The sequence below is a fragment of the Zootermopsis nevadensis genome, unplaced genomic scaffold (assembly GCF_977971745.1).
Source record: "Zootermopsis nevadensis isolate Lab colony 2312 unplaced genomic scaffold, Znev_1.0 Znev_ptg000024l, whole genome shotgun sequence".
Classification (NCBI taxonomy): Eukaryota; Metazoa; Arthropoda; class Insecta; order Blattodea; family Termopsidae; genus Zootermopsis; species Zootermopsis nevadensis.
Window position 1 is genome coordinate 20,100,432 of NW_028259156.1, and position 17,258 is coordinate 20,117,689.

Below are 17,258 nucleotides of genomic sequence, written 5' to 3' on the forward strand. Positions count from 1 at the left end.
AGGTTAGGTTAGGTTAGGTTAGGTTAGGTTAGGTTAGGTTAGGTTAGGTTAGGTTAGGTTAGGTTAGGTTAGGTTAGGTTAGGTTAGGTTAGGTTAGGTTAGGTTAGGTTAGGTTAGGTTAGGTTAGGTTAGGTTAGGTCAGGTTAAGTTAGGTTAGGTCAGGTTAGGTTAGGTTAGGTTAGGTTAGGTTAGGTTAGGTTAGGTATGGTTAGGTTAGGTTAGGTTAGGTTAGGTTAGGTTAGGTTAGGTTAGGTTAGGTTAGGTTAGGTTAGGTTAGGTTAGGTTAGGTTAGGTTATTTTTTTAAATTTTCAATTTTTCGAAAATTTTCGAAAAATCGAAAAACGTGGGAAATCGTCCAAAAAGCGCACAAAACCAAAAATTTTGAAAAATTCTGAATTCAAAATTTTTTTCGAAAATTTCGAAAATATTTAGTTTTCTTCGCGTTTCATGCCATTTACAGCCACTTTTAATTTTTTGAAAATTTCGAAAATTTTTGAAAATTTTAATTTTTTCGAAAATTTTCGAAAAATCGAAAAACGTGGGAAATCGTCCATAAAGCGCAGAAAACCAAAAAATTTTCAAAAATTCTGAATTCAAAATTTTTTTCGAAAATTTCGAAAATCTTTAGTTTTCTTCGCGTTTCATGCCATTTACAGCAACTTTTAATTTTTTGAAAATTTTTGAAAATTTTTGAAAATTTCAATTTTTTCGAAAATTTTCTGAAATTTCGAAAAAAGGGAAATCGTCGAAAATGCTAGGTTAGGTTAGGTTAGGTTAGGTAAGGTTAGGTTAGGTTAGGTTAGGATAGGTTAGGTTAGGTTAGGTTAGGTTAGGTTAGGTTAGGTTAGGTTAGGTTAGGTTAGGTTAGGTTAGGTTAGGTTAGGTTAGGTTAGGTTAGGTTAGGTTAGGTTAGGTTAGGTTAGGTTAGGTTAGGTTAGGTTAGGTTAGGTTAGGTTAGGTTAGGTTAGGTTAGGTTAGGTTAGGTTAGGTATGGTTAGGTTAGGTTAGGTTAGGTTAGGTTAGGTTAGGTTAGGTTAGGTTAGGTTAGGTTAGGTTATTTTTTTAAATTTTCAATTTTTCGAAAATTTTCGAAAAATCGAAAAACGTGGGAAATCGTCCAAAAAGCGCACAAAACCAAAATTTTTTGAAAAATTCTGAATTCAAAATTTTTTTCGAAAATTTCGAAAATATTTAGTTTTCTTCGCGTTTCATGCCATTTACAGCCACTTTTAATTTTTTGAAAATTTCGAAAATTTTTGAAAATTTTAATTTTTTCGAAAATTTTCGAAAAATCGAAAAACTTGGGAAATCGTCCATAAAGCGCAGAAAACCAAAAAATTTTCAAAAATTCTGAATTCAAATTTTTTTTCGAAAATTTCGAAAATCTTTAGTTTTCTTCGCGTTTCATGCAATTTACAGCAACTTTTAATTTTTTGAAACTTTTTGAAAATTTTCGGAAATTTCGAAAAATGGGAAATCGTCGAAAATGGTAGGTTAGGTTAGGTTAGGTTAGGTTAGGTTAGGTTAGGTTAGGTTAGGTTAGGTTAGGTTAGGTTAGGTTAGGTTAGGTTAGGTTAGGTTAGGTTAGGTTAGGTTAAGTTAGGTATGGTTAGGTTAGGTTAGGTTAGGTTAGGTTAGGTTAGGTTAGGTTAGGTTAGGTTAGGTTAGGTTAGGTAAGGTTAGGTTAGGTTAGGTTATTTTTTTAAATTTTCAATTTTTCGAAAATTTTCGAAAAATCGAAAAACGTGGGAAATCGTCCAAAAAGCGCACAAAACCAAAAATTTTTTAAAAATTCTGAATTCAAAATTTTTTTCGAAAATTTCGAAAATTTTTAGTTTTCTTCGCGTTTCATGCCATTTACAGCCACTTTTAATTTTTTGAAAATTTCGAAAATTTTTGAAAATTTTAATTTTTTCGAAAATTTTCGAAAAATCGAAAAACGTGGGAAATCGTCCATAAAGCGCAGAAAACCAAAAAATTTTCAAAAATTCTGAATTCAATTTTTTTTTCGAAAATTTCGAAAATCTTTAGTTTTCTTCGCTTTTCATGCCATTTACAGCAACTTTTAATTTTTTGAAAATTTTTGAAAATTTTTGAAAATTTCAATTTTTTCGAAAATTTTCTGAAATTTCGAAAAAAGGGAAATCGTCGAAAATGCTAGGTTAGGTTAGGTTAGGTTAGGTTAGGTAAGGTTAGGTTAGGTTAGGTTAGGATAGGTTAGGTTAGGTTAGGTTAGGTTAGGTTAGGTTAGGTTAGGTTAGGTTAGGTTAGGTTAGGTTAGGTTAGGTTAGGTTAGGTTAGGTTAGGTTAGGTTAGGTTAGGTTAGGTTAGGTTAGGTTAGGTTAGGTTAGGTTAGGTTAGGTTAGGTTAGGTTAGGTTAGGTTAGGTTAGGTTAGGTTAGGTTAGGTATGGTTAGGTTAGGTTAGGTTAGGTTAGGTTAGGTTAGGTTAGGTTAGGTTAGGTTAGGTTAGGTTATTTTTTTATATTTTCAATTTTTCGAAAATTTTCGAAAAATCGAAAAACGTGGGAAATCGTCCAAAAAGCGCACAAAACCAAAAATTTTTGAAAAATTCTGAATTCAAAATTTTTTTCGAAAATTTCGAAAATATTTAGTTTTCTTCGCGTTTCATGCCATTTACAGCCACTTTTAATTTTTTGAAAATTTCGAAAATTTTTGAAAATTTTAATTTTTTCGAAAATTTTCGAAAAATCGAAAAACTTGGGAAATCGTCCATAAAGCGCAGAAAACCAAAAAAATTTCAAAAATTCTGAATTCAAATTTTTTTTCGAAAATTTCGAAAATCTTTAGTTTTCTTCGCGTTTCATGCAATTTACAGCAACTTTTAATTTTTTGAAACTTTTTGAAAATTTTCGGAAATTTCGAAAAAAGGGAAATCGTCGAAAATGGTAGGTTAGGTTAGGTTAGGTTAGGTTAGGTTAGGTTAGGTTAGGTTAGGTTAGGTTAGGTTAGGTATGGTTAGGTTAGGTTAGGTTAGGTTAGGTTAGGTTAGGTTAGGTTAGGTTAGGTTAGGTTAGGTTAGGTTAGGTTAGGTTAGGTTAGGTTAGGTTAGGTTAGGTTAGGTTAGGTTAGGTTAGGTTAGGTTAGGTTAGGTTAGGTTAGGTTAGGTTAGGTTAGGTTAGGTTAGGTTAGGTTATTTTTTTAAATTTTCAATTTTTCGAAAATTTTCGAAAAATCGAAAAACGTGGGAAATCGTCCAAAAAGCGCACAAAACCAAAAATTTTTGAAAAATTCTGAATTCAAAATTTTTTTCGAAAATTTCGAAAATATTTAGTTTTCTTCGCGTTTCATGCCATTTACAGCCACTTTTAATTTTTTGAAAATTTCGAAAATTTTTGAAAATTTTAATTTTTTCGAAAATTTTCGAAAAATCGAAAAACTTGGGAAATCGTCCATAAAGCGCAGAAAACCAAAAAATTTTCAAAAATTCTGAATTCAAATTTTTTTTCGAAAATTTCGAAAATCTTTAGTTTTCTTCGCGTTTCATGCAATTTACAGCAACTTTTAATTTTTTGAAACTTTTTGAAAATTTTCGGAAATTTCGAAAAATGGGAAATCGTCGAAAATGGTAGGTTAGGTTAGGTTAGGTTAGGTTAGGTTAGGTTAGGTTAGGTTAGGTTAGGTTAGGTTAGGTTAGGTTAGGTTAGGTTAGGTTAGGTTAGGTTATGTTAGGTTAGGTTAGGTTAGGTTAGGTTAGGTTAGGTATGGTTAGGTTAGGTTAGGTTAGGTTAGGTTAGGTTAGGTTAGGTTAGGTTAGGTTAGGTTAGGTTAGGTTAGGTTAGGTTAGGTAAGGTTAGGTTAGGTTATTTTTTTAAATTTTCAATTTTTCGAAAATTTTCGAAAAATCGAAAAACGTGGGAAATCGTCCAAAAAGCGCACAAAACCAAAAATTTTTGAAAAATTCTGAATTCAAAATTTTTTTCGAAAATTTCGAAAATATTTAGTTTTCTTCGCGTTTCATCCCATTTACAGCCACTTTTAATTTTTTGAAAATTTCGAAAATTTTTGAAAATTTTAATTTTTTCGAAAATTTTCGAAAAATCGAAAAACTTGGGAAATCGTCCATAAAGCGCAGAAAACCAAAAAATTTTCAAAAATTCTGAATTCAAATTTTTTTTCGAAAATTTCGAAAATCTTTAGTTTTCTTCGCGTTTCATGCAATTTACAGCAACTTTTAATTTTTTGAAACTTTTTGAAAATTTTCGGAAATTTCGAAAAAAGGGAAATCGTCGAAAATGGTAGGTTAGGTTAGGTTAGGTTAGGTTAGGTTAGGTTAGGTTAGGTTAGGTTAGGTTAGGTTAGGTTAGGTTAGGTTAGGTTAGGTTAGGTTAGGTTAGGTTAGGTTAGGTTAGGTTAGGTTAGGTTAGGTTAGGTTAGGTTAGGTTAGGTTAGGTTAGGTTAGGTATGGTTAGGTTAGGATAGGTTAGGTTAGGTTAGGTTAGGTTAGGTTAGGTTAGGTTAGGTTAGGTTAGGTTAGGTTAGGTTAGGTTAGGTTAGGTTATTTTTTTAAATTTTCAATTTTTCGAAAATTTTCGAAAAATCGAAAAACGTGGGAAATCGTCCAAAAAGCGCACAAAACCAAAAAATTTTGAAAAATGGTTAGGTAAGGTTAGGTTAGGTTATTTTTTTAAATTTTCAATTTTTCGAAAATTTTCGAAAAATCGAAAAACGTGGGAAATCGTCCAAAAAGCGCACAAAACCAAAAATTTTTGAAAAATTCTGAATTCAAATTTTTTTTCGAAAATTTCGAAAATATTTAGTTTTCTTCGCGTTTCATGCCATTTACAGCCACTTTTAATTTTTTGAAAATTTCGAAAATTTTTGAAAATTTTAATTTTTTCGAAAATTTTCGAAAAATCGAAAAACTTGGGAAATCGTCCATAAAGCGCAGAAAACCAAAAAATTTTCAAAAATTCTGAATTCAAATTTTTTTCGAAAATTTCGAAAATCTTTAGTTTTCTTCGCGTTTCATGCAATTTACAGCAACTTTTAATTTTTTGAAACTTTTTGAAAATTTTCGGAAATTTCGAAAAAAGGGAAATCGTCGAAAATAGTAGGTTAGGTTAGGTTAGGTTAGGTTAGGTTAGGTTAGGTTAGGTTAGGTTAGGTTAGGTTAGGTTAGGTTAGGTTAGGTTAGGTTAGGTTAGGTTAGGTTAGGTTAGGTTAGGTTAGGTTAGGTTAGGTTAGGTTAGGTTAGGTTAGGTTAGGTATGGTTAGGTTAGGATAGGTTAGGTTAGGTTAGGTTAGGTTAGGTTAGGTTAGGTTAGGTTAGGTTAGGTTAGGTTAGGTTAGGTTATTTTTTAAATTTTCAATTTTTCGAAAATTTTCGAAAAATCGAAAAACGTGGGAAATCGTCCAAAAAGCGCACAAAACCAAAAATTTTTGAAAAATTTTGAATTCAAAATTTTTTTCGAAAATTTCGAAAATATTTAGTTTTCTTCGCGTTTCATGCCATTTACAGCCACTTTTAATTTTTTGAAAATTTCGAAAATTTTTGAAAATTTTAATTTTTTCGAAAATTTTCGAAAAATCGAAAAACGTGGGAAATCGTCCATAAAGCGCAGAAAACCGAAAAATTTTCAAAAATTCTGAATTCAATTTTTTTTTCGAAAATTTCGAAAATCTTTAGTTTTCTTCGCGTTTCATGCAATTTACAGCAACTTTTAATTTTTTGAAACTTTTTGAAAATTTTCGGAAATTTCGAAAAATGGGAAATCGTCGAAAATGGTAGGTTAGGTTAGGTTAGGTTAGGTTAGGTTAGGTTAGGTTAGGTTAGGTTAGGTTAGGTTAGGTTAGGTTAGGTTAGGTTAGGTTAGGTTAGGTTAGGTTAGGTTAGGTTAGGTTAGGTTAGGTTAGGTTAGGTTAGGTTAGGTTAGGTATGGTTAGGTTAGGTTAGGTTAGGTTAGGTTAGGTTAGGTTAGGTTAGGTTAGGTTAGGTTAGGTTAGGTTATTTTTTTAAATTTTCAATTTTTCGAAAATTTTCGAAAAATCGAAAAACGTGGGAAATCGTCCAAAAAGCGCACAAAACCAAAAATTTTTGAAAAATTCTGAATTCAAAATTTTTTTCGAAAATTTCGAAAATATTTAGTTTTCTTCGCGTTTCATGCCATTTACAGCCACTTTTAATTTTTTGAAAATTTCGAAAATTTTTGAAAATTTTAATTTTTTCGAAAATTTTCGAAAAATCGAAAAACTTGGGAAATCGTCCATAAAGCGCAGAAAACCAAAAAATTTTCAAAAATTCTGAATTCAAATTTTTTTTCGAAAATTTCGAAAATCTTTAGTTTTCTTCGCGTTTCATGCAATTTACAGCAACTTTTAATTTTTTGAAACTTTTTGAAAATTTTCGGAAATTTCGAAAAAAGGGAAATCGTCGAAAATGGTAGGATAGGTTAGGTTAGGTTAGGTTAGGTTAGGTTAGGTTAGGTTAGGTTAGGTTAGGTTAGGTTAGGTTAGGTTAGGTTAGGTTAGGTTAGGTTAGGTTAGGTTAGGTTAGGTTAGGTTAGGTTAGGTTAGGTTAGGTTAGGTATGGTTAGGTTAGGTTAGGTTAGGTTAGGTTAGGTTAGGTTAGGTTAGGTTAGGTTAGGTTAGGTTAGGTTAGGTTAGGTTATTTTTTTAAATTTTCAATTTTTCGAAAATTTTCGAAAAATCGAAAAACGTGGGAAATCGTCCAAAAAGCGCACAAAACCAAAAATTTTTGAAAAATTCTGAATTCAAAATTTTTTTCGAAAATTTCGAAAATATTTAGTTTTCTTCGCGTTTCATGCCATTTACAGCCACTTTTAATTTTTTGAAAATTTCGAAAATTTTTGAAAATTTTAATTTTTTCGAAAATTTTCGAAAAATCGAAAAACTTGGGAAATCGTCCATAAAGCGCAGAAAACCAAAAAATTTTCAAAAATTCTGAATTCAAATTTTTTTCGAAAATTTCGAAAATATTTAGTTTTCTTCGCGTTTCATGCCATTTACAGCCACTTTTAATTTTTTGAAAATTTCGAAAATTTTTGAAAATTTTAATTTTTTCGAAAATTTTCGAAAAATCGAAAAACGTGGGAAATCGTCCATAAAGCGCAGAAAACCAAAAAATTTTCAAAAATTCTGAATTCAAATTTTTTTTCGAAAATTTCGAAAATCTTTAGTTTTCTTCGCGTTTCATGCCATTTACAGCAACTTTTAATTTTTTGAAAATTTTTGAAAATTTTTGAAAATTTCAATTTTTTCGAAAATTTTCTGAAATTTCGAAAAAAGGGAAATCGTCGAAAATGCTAGGTTAGGTTAGGTTAGGTTAGGTTAGGTAAGGTTAGGTTAGGTTAGGTTAGGATGGGTTAGGTTAGGTTAGGTTAGGTTAGGTTAGGTTAGGTTAGGTTAGGTTAGGTTAGGTTAGGTTAGGTTAGGTTAGGTTAGGTTAGGTTAGGTTAGGTTAGGTTAGGTTAGGTTAGGTTAGGTTAGGTTAGGTTAGGTTAGGTTAGGTATGGTTAGGTTAGGTTATTTTAGGTTAGGTTAGGTTAGGTTAGGTTAGGTTAGGTTAGGTTAGGTTAGGTTAGGTTATTTTTTTAAATTTTAATTTTTCGAAAATTTTCGAAAAATCGAAAAACGTGGGAAATCGTCCAAAAAGCGCACAAAACCAAAAATTTTTGAAAAATTCTGAATTCAAAATTTTTTTCGAAAATTTCGAAAATATTTGGTTTTCTTCGCGTTTCATGCCATTTACAGCCACTTTTAATTTTTTGAAAATTTCGAAAATTTTTGAAAATTTTAATTTTTTCTAAAATTTTCGAAAAATCGAAAAACTTGGGAAATCGTCCATAAAGCGCAGAAAACCAAAAAAATTTCAAAAATTCTGAATTCAAATTTTTTTTCGAAAATTTCGAAAATCTTTAGTTTTCTTCGCGTTTCATGCAATTTACAGCAACTTTTAATTTTTTGAAACTTTTTGAAAATTTTCGGAAATTTCGAAAAAAGGGAAATCGTCGAAAATGGTAGGTTAGGTTAGGTTAGGTTAGGTTAGGTTAGGTTAGGTTAGGTTAGGTTAGGTTAGGTTAGGTTAGGTTAGGTTAGGTTAGGTTAGGTTAGGTTAGGTTAGGTTAGGTTAGGTTAGGTTAGGTTAGGTTAGGTTAGGTATGGTTAGGTTAGGTTAGGTTAGGTTAGGTTAGGTTAGGTTAGGTTAGGTTAGGTTAGGTTAGGTTATTTTTTTAAATTTTCAATTTTTCGAAAATTTTCGAAAAATCGAAAAACGTGGGAAATCGTCCAAAAAGCGCACAAAACCAAAAATTTTTGAAAAATTCTGAATTCAAATTTTTTTTCGAAAATTTCGAAAATATTTAGTTTTCTTCGCGTTTCATGCCATTTACAGCCACTTTTAATTTTTTGAAAATTTCGAAAATTTTTGAAAATTTTAATTTTTTCGAAAATTTTCGAAAAATCGAAAAACTTGGGAAATCGTCCATAAAGCGCAGAAAACCAAAAAATTTTCAAAAATTCTGAATTCAAATTTTTTTTCGAAAATTTCGAAAATCTTTAGTTTTCTTCGCGTTTCATGCAATTTACAGCAACTTTTAATTTTTTGAAACTTTTTGAAAATTTTCGGAAATTTCGAAAAATGGGAAATCGTCGAAAATGGTAGGTTAGGTTAGGTTAGGATAGGTTAGGTTAGGTTAGGTTAGGTTAGGTTAGGTTAGGTTAGGTTAGGTTAGGTTAGGTTAGGTTAGGTTAGGTTAGGTTAGGTTAGGTTAGGTTAGGTTAGGTTAGGTTAGGTTAGGTTAGGTTAGGTTAGGTTAGGTTAGGTTAGGTTAGGTTAGGTTAGGTTAGGTTAGGTTAGGTTAGGTTAGGTTAGGTTAGGTTAGGTTAGGTTAGGTTATTTTTTTAAATTTTCAATTTTTCGAAAATTGTCGAAAAATCGAAAAACGTGGGAAATCGTCCAAAAAGCGCACAAAACCAAAAATTTTTGAAAAATTCTGAATTCAAAATTTTTTTCGAAAATTTCGAAAATATTTAGTTTTCTTCGCGTTTCATGCCATTTACAGCCACTTTTAATTTTTTGAAAATTTCGAAAATTTTTGAAAATTTTAATTTTTTCGAAAATTTTCGAAAAATCGAAAAACTTGGGAAATCGTCCATAAAGCGCAGAAAACCAAAAAATTTTCAAAAATTCTGAATTCAAATTTTTTTTCGAAAATTTCGAAAATCTTTAGTTTTCTTCGCGTTTCATGCAATTTACAGCAACTTTTAATTTTTTGAAAATTTTTGAAAATTTTCGGAAATTTCGAAAAAAGGGAAATCGTCGAAAATGGTAGGTTAGGTTAGGTTAGGTTAGGTTAGGTTAGGTTAGGTTAGGTTAGGTTAGGTTAGGTTAGGTTAGGTTAGGTTAGGTTAGGTTAGGTTAGGTTAGGTTAGGTTAGGTTAGGTTAGGTTAAATTAGGTTAGGTTAGGTTAGGTTAGGTTAGGTATGGTTAGGTTAGGTTAGGTTAGGTTAGGTTAGGTTAGGTTAGGTTAGGTTAGGTTAGGTTAGGTTAGGTTAGGTTAGGTTAGGTTAGGTTAGGTTATTTTTTTAAATTTTCAATTTTTCGAAAATTTTCGAAAAATCGAAAAACGTGGGAAATTGTCCAAAAAGCGCACAAAACCAAAAATTTTTGAAAAATTCTGAATTCAAAATTTTTTTCGAAAATTTCGAAAATATTTAGTTTTCTTCGCGTTTCATGCCATTTACAGAAACTTTTAATTTTTTGAAAATTTCGAAAATTTTTGAAAATTTTAATTTTTTCGAAAATTTTCGAAAAATCGGAAAACTTGGGAAATCGTCCATAAAGCGCAGAAAACCAAAAAATTTTCAAAAATTCTGAATTCAAATCTTTTTTCGAAAATTTCGAAAATCTTTAGTTTTCTTCGCGTTTCATGCAATTTACAGCAACTTTTAATTTTTTGAAACTTTTTGAAAATTTTCGGAAATTTCGAAAAAAGGGAAATCGTCGAAAATGGTAGGTTAGGTTAGGTTAGGTTAGGTTAGGTTAGGTTAGGTTAGGTTAGGTTAGGTTAGGTTAGGTTAGGTTAGGTTAGGTTAGGTTATGTTAGGTTAGGTTAGGTTAGGTTAGGTTAGGTTAGGTTAGGTTTGGTTAGGTTAGGTTACGTTAGGTTAGGTTAGGTTAGGTTAGGTTACGTTAGGTTAGGTTAGGTTAGGTTAGGTTAGGTTAGGTTATTTTTTTAAATTTTCAATTTTTCGAAAATTTTCGAAAAATCGAAAAACGTGGGAAATCGTCCAAAAAGCGCACAAAACCAAAAATTTTTGAAAAATTCTGAATTCAAAATTTTTTTCGAAAATTTCGAAAATATTTAGTTTTCTTCGCGTTTCATGCCATTTACAGCCACTTTTAATTTTTTGAAAATTTCGAAAAATTTTGAAAATTTTAATTTTTTCGAAAATTTTCGAAAAATCGAAAAACGTGGGAAATCGTCCATAAAGCGCAGAAAACCAAAAAATTTTCAAAAATTCTGAATTCAAATTTTTTTTCGAAAATTTCGAAAATCTTTAGTTTTCTTCGCGTTTCATGCCATATACAGCAACTTTTAATTTTTTGAAAATTTTTGAAAATTTCAATTTTTTCGGAAATTTTCGGAAATTTCGAAAAACGGGAAATCGTCGAATAAGCTAGGTTAGGTTAGGTTAATTTAGGTTAGGTAAGGTTAGGTTAGGTTAGGTTACGTTAGGTTAGGTTAGGTTAGGTTAGGTTACGTTACGTTAGGTTAGGTTAGGTTAGTTTAGGTTAGGTTAGGTTAGGTTAGGTTACGTTAGGTTAGGTTAGGTTAGGTTAGGTTACGTTAGGTTAGGTTAGGTTAGGTTAGGTTAGGTTATTTTTTTAAATTTTCAATTTTTAGAAAATTTTCGAAAAATCGAAAAACGTGCGAAATCGTCCAAAAAGCGCACAAAGCAAAAAATTTTTGAAAAATTCTGAATTCAAATTTTTTTCGAAAATTTCGAAAATATTTAGTTTTCTTCGCGTTTCATGCCATTTGCAGCCACTTTTTTAAATTTTTTGAAAATTTCGAAAAAAATTTAAAATTTCAATTTTTTCGAAAATTTTCAAAAAATCGAAAATGTGGGAAATCGTCCAAAAAGCGCACAAAACCAAAAAATTTTCAAAAATTCTGAATTCAAATTTTTTTTCGAAAATTTCGAAAATCTTTAGTTGGGTGTCTTATAGATGCTCGTGAAGTACAACCTGGTGGCATAGGGGCTGTGTAGTGGCGACATATGCAATAATCGTTTATAGTGCTTCTTTCATTGAGCTGTAGTTTACGAAATCCCACCTGTTTTCATAAATGATGGAAGATATTTAGATTATGGAAATGTTTATTAGTTGGTGTCTTATAGGTGATGTTGGTCGGACTTTTCAAATGACTCAGGTCGCGAGACGTTTTCGCCCTTCTGCAAAATTACTTGTGAGAAATTATCGCGCAGGGAGAATGTCGGTGCTGAATTTGCGTGATGTCTTGAGTGCCAACATGAAATGTGAGGAGGATAAGTTCGTGTTGGAAACGACATGGACGATTTCACTGGGTGATTTATAGGTAGACGTGCAGGTATTCAAGAGTTGTGTCTGGTATCAATCTGAGCAGGGTGTCGAAGGTTGCTCTGTGCAGTAACATAACGGCGACCGACAGGTTATGTGACAAATGTGCCCTAGGATGTAGGCGATGTAGATGCAAATTGTGGGCTACTTGTTTCATAGTGCTTCGTGCGAAGTTGATTGAGCTGTAGTTTATTGGGTGTGGTTGGATTCATAAATTATTTTATGATTTTTGAGGTTATGGAAGTGATTGGTAGTTGGTTTCTTATAGGCGAAGTTGGTAGCTCGTTTCGCCTTAATTTTTTTCTTTACTTCCTCTCGTTTTTAAAGGAGAAGATGTGTCACTAATGGTAGTCACGGAATAAAGTTTGAGGTCTTCATAATTTTACAGTCTTTGGAGTGGTATTTCAGTCAGCATTTGGTTCGGCAGTGCCGTGTAGTGTTCGCGGACGTTCATGTACCTCAGGTGTATTGTCGGTAGATGACAGGACAGTTCGTCAGGGTGCGCACATATTGATCATTGAATATCCCTCATGCTCCGCCGGTGGCGGAATGTGTTCTCTGTTTTTCAGACGTTGCCGTCCCTGCGTGCGAGAAAATGGCGCAGCTCCTCTGCTGTTATTGTTTACTTCGGACGGCGTGATGGTAGGATGCATGCCCAGTCGAGTGCAGCTTTACTCTCTTATATTTCCAATGCTTGCAAGTTTATTTTAACTGATGTTTGTCATCTTTCTCCTGTGTGAAGTACGTAAAGTGGGAAATATTTTGGTTGCACGAAAGGCCGGATTAGTTGCCAGTAGGTTATTAATGTGGTGTAGAGTGCCTTCGTAGTAAGAATTAATACTGGTCTCTCAATGCGGATGTTTATTTCTGTACATGGTTTTGTTTCAGGTAGGCGTGAATGCAAGCATATGGGATACTTCAGCCGTTATGCAGTTTCGAGTCCATCATTACTACGGAGGTAGCAAGACTTTGCTCCGGTAGCTGACATGACCATTGTGCATGATGGACACAATTCATCAGTCGATGCGATTGGGATGACCCACAGACTCGTGGTGGCAGCCTCTGTTTTTGTGACTTGCATGTGGAAATTCAGTAGCTGTTGATTTAAATTTGTGCAAGAGCTTATCGCAGTGAAGAAGCTAGAAGTAAGCAGCTAGGGTTACAGGTTGTAATGTTGGTTATGTGGCCACCACACCACACCACACCACAGTTGCCCACTTTTGATTCCTAGTGACCAAGTATGGGGTGTTCGTAGCATGCCTCACAATGCCACAAGGAAGACCTCAGGCCCTCGTGCGATTATATACCTTGCTTTCCGAGGAGGTGTACTGTTATAGATTTAGTGGGAGTGCCTAGTCTGTCTCAAAGAGGAGTTTGAGATCAGGGCATGTGCTGAGTAGCAACTTTCATGTGAACTGTAGCTGTAGTGTGTGTTTACTGGCATCAACGAAGACATGGAGGACCAATTTGTCTGAATATCAGTGTTTCAGAAGATCAGTTGTGTGCGTGATGGGGAAGCAGCTTTTTTGGAGTTGGAGATGTGAAGAACGAAACAGAAGGAAGCACCTGGAGTGTTTGTTACTTGGATAAGGAATTGCATTATTCAGGTATGTTAGAGAGTAGAGTTTGTTTGCATTCCATAGATCCTTCTTAGGAGTAATCCAAAGGCTGCAGTACAAGTCATTTCATACAATAAACATAAACTTCAGGACTTCATTCAATATACGTAAACCTCGGTACTTTTGACACAATTACAAGAACGTGTTTCACATATGAATGTACATAACCTTCAGATTTTGCAATTCAAGTATGAAAGCTAATTTCAGTGCAGGCTTGAATACATTTATATCACAATTTAGAGTTTTAATTGTTGGTTGGTGATTATTAAATAACTTGACACGTGTAAAGTACACTCCTCTTTGACATTTAGCAGGGTTTACATCTTGTAATTAAATTATGTACATCTGTATTTCTTTTAAAATTATCCAACTTTTCCACCACAAATGATAGCAAGCAGAGTATAAATTCACTTGCAAGTGGAAGTATATTAAATTTACGAAATAATTCTCTACAAGGTAAGCTGCTTTTGACACCTGCCATTGTTGTGATTATTTTCTTTTGCATGTAAAAAGCCTTATTACTGTCTGTTGAATTCCCCCAAAATATTAATCCATAAGACACCACAGAGTGGAAATAAGCAAAGTAAACTAGCTTTATAGTATCTATTGTCATGGGTGGTATGACTGTTCTGATGGCAAGGCACGCAGAGCTTAATTAGGGAATAATATACTCAGTGTGCTTCTTCCAATCTGAGGTGTTGTCAACTTGTAAGCCAAGGAAATTGTTTGTTTCAACTTCCGCGATTAATTTCTCATCACCGTAACCTCTCCTTTTGCCTCTGTACGTAGGTACATGCACATTCACAACATTCCCTAGGGTGGAATGCTCACCTCGGGAGCTTACAGAGTTGTTCACGCCGACATTGTCGGTGCCCCGGCATATTCCTGCAGGCAGTCCACATCCCTTCTGTACTCACGTTTTCGGGCATATGTATTGTGCAGTGTTGATGGATGTCGTTCCGTGCGCCGTGATGTCCGCTCGCTTGCTCTGTGTTGGGGTACTGAAGTATGTATTTTCATTAATGTTCTAGGACACCGGCCATGCCGTCATCATGAAGTTACCTCCTTCAGTTCCCTCTGGGTGTTCTGTTTGACAAGGCTGGGGTGAAGAACCAGAACGATATTGGCCGCAGTTAGATGACCTGTTACTGGCGAGTAAAACCTCTGTGTTGTGCGCCAGACACAAGATAGGGCGTTGGACCAACATTTCTCAAAGAGAGAGCATATTAATTGGCTCACAAAGTGCAGCTTATGTATAGAGCTACAATAACTTGATGTGAGTGAGTGTGTGTGTGTGTGTGTCTGTCTGTCTGTTCATAAGAGGCACCAGTACAAGAAGTAGGACACTGTCTTCTGACTTCATATCACAAAGAATATTAACTGGATGAATATTCGGAATATGTACCAAGTTGGAAGAGGAATACTTTTTCTGCCAAGCAACGGTAATGCTCTGACAGAGGCTGACTGCATGTTGGATGTTTGTTCTTACGTGTCTAATCCCCTGTATGTCTATGAACGGCATTCCCCCCCGCCCCCATTTCAGATTAAGTATTTGAATAAGCAGGAGGCACCCATTAGATAAAATAAGTTGGCATGAGATTGTTCCATTTCGGACGACTTTGCCTCCAATGTCTGTGAAAGTGGCCCCTTGAGATTCTAGATTTCTTGTGTATCTTACACCTTTCCTGGTATATTGCAGGAGGAGTGCACCAACACTAGACAGACTGACATCCGAGAGAAGACCGCTTGTGTCCCCGATGGTTGGCCGTCCTGTTGCTGAGTGCGTACATGGAGAAGAGGACTGAATGCAGCATGTAAATTTTGTGTGCCTCTGGAGAGGTGGTGCAGTTTTCTGTTATTTAACCCATTGACAGGGGCTTGCTCTGTTGTGGTAATTGTGTTGCAAGTGTGATAGCAACTTAGATATGAATCATGTGAACGTGTAAGGTGTGGATGTCTAGTTATGTGTGTGGGGTGTTCTACGGAGTGTAGTAAAATAGTAGAAATGTCGGCCGCAATCACATTGCGTTGATAAGAGTCTGCTTCATAGTGTGGTGGCCAACACATCTCGGAATGAGAGAGAGTTTGTCATGTGTGACAGGCTGTAAGTTGCAGGTGCTCTTGGCTTTGGCCGCAGCTTGTCACCAAAGATGTGATTCCTCTTCCTGGAAAGAATATGTTATTTCGTTTTATCTGCTTCATCCCATTTCACATTCTCAGTTCAAGCTAATGCCACAGGAAGATCTTCAAAACGTCAGTCATTGTGAATCTGTTCGGAAGCAGATGGGGGGGGCTCTGCAGTTTCACTCGTTTAGGAAGTGCGGTGATGAAGATCTCTGGCATAGCTATACCGGACAGTCTTGATAATAGTGGGTGTCCGTTCTCTGACCCAGGAGGGCTTTAAAAGTGTGCTGACCACGCATTACTTAGTTTGTATTTTCTTCATGTAAATCTGTAAAGAGATGTCAAAGCGGGAGGTAACGGGAATACTTAGTGATCATCACCGAGAGGGAGTTTCCAAACAGTCGTTAACGGGAGATGCGCAATAGCAGTTGTCCTATGATCGAAAAGTGTGACTTGCCAGTGATGAGATTGCTTTTTGTAAGTCAGGTAAGTGCAATGAGTTTTATGGATTCTGTGTGATTTTCTGCAAGTGGTTTTCAGCGAATATTGCCGGCATTAATTTTGTTGGTAGTGTATTAAGTGTTGATTGCTGCATGTGCCAAAATGAAGTCTGACGAAGGGAAGTTGGTGTTGTTGAAGTACGGTCACCAGTGGGCTGGGTCGTTGGGTGTGTTATAGATGCTCGTGAAGTACAACCTGGTGGCAGAGGGGCTGTGTAGTGGCGACATATGCAATAATCGTTTATAGTGCTTCGTTCATTGAGCTGTAGTTTACGAAATCCCACAATTACTTGTGAGAAATTATCGCGCAGGGAGAATGTCGGTGCTGAATTTGCGTGATGTCTTGAGTGCCAACATGAAATGTGAGGAGGATAAGTTCGTGTTGGAAAGGACGTGGACGATTTCACTGGGTGATTTATAGGTAGACGTGCATGTATTCAAGATTTGTGTCTGGTATCAATCTGAGCAGGGTGTCGAAGGTTGCTCTGTGCAGTAACATTCCGGCGACCGAGAGGTTATGTGACAAATGTGCCCTAGGATGTAGGCGATGTAGATGCAAATTGTGGGCTACTTGTTTCATAGTGCTTCGTGCTAAGTTGATTGAGCTGTAGTTTATTGGGTGTGGTTGGATACATAAATTATATTATGATTTTTGAGGTTATGGAAGTGATTGGTAGTTGGTTTCTTATAGTTGGTAGCTCGTTTCGCCTTTTTTTTTTCTTTACTTCCTGTCGTTTTTAAGGGAGAAGATGTGTCACTAATGGTAGTCACGGAATAAAGTTTGAGGTCTTCATAATTTTACAGTCTTTCGAGTGGTATTTCAGTCAGCATTTGGTTCGGCAGTGCCGTGTAGTGTTCGTGGACGGGCATGTACCTCAGGTGTATTGTCGGTAGATGACAGGACAGTTCGTCAGGGTGCGCACATATTGATCATTGAATATGCCTCATGCACCGCCGGTGACGGGATGTGTTCGCTGTTTTTCAGACGTTGCCGTCCCTGCGTGCGAGAAAATGGCGCAGCTCCTCTGCTGTTATTGTTTACTTCGGACGGCGTGATGGTAGGATGCATGGCCAGTCGAGTGCAGCTTTACTCTCATATATTGCCAGGGCTTGTAAGTTTATTTGAACTGATGTTTGTCATCTTTCTCCTGTGTGAAGTACGTAAAGTGGGAAATATTTTGGTTGCACGAAAGGCCGGATTAGTTGCCAGTAGGTTATTAATGTGGTGTAGAGTGCCTTCGTAGTAAGAATTAATACTGGTCTCTCAATGCGGATGTTTATTTCTGTACATGGTTTTGTTTCAGGTAGGCGTGAATGCAAGCATATGGGATACTTCAGCCGTTATGCAGTTTCGAGTCCATCATTACTACGGAGGTAGCAAGACTTTGCTCCGGTAGCTGACATGACCATTGTGCGTGATGGACACAATTC

At 34.8% G+C, this 17,258-nt stretch overlaps 1 long non-coding RNA gene across 1 annotated transcript in view; it reads left to right on the forward strand.

The window, feature by feature from the left end:
• LOC147872835 (uncharacterized) overlaps nt 1-16,493 on the forward strand; it is a 180,936-nt gene extending 164,443 nt beyond the window's left edge. The window contains exons 5-7 of the long non-coding RNA XR_015536978.1: nt 12,473-13,191; nt 14,235-14,479; nt 14,903-16,493. This is a non-coding gene — a long non-coding RNA (uncharacterized LOC147872835). The remainder of the gene's footprint in view (nt 1-12,472; nt 13,192-14,234; nt 14,480-14,902) is intronic.
• Nucleotides 16,494-17,258: the final 765 nt, after the last annotated feature.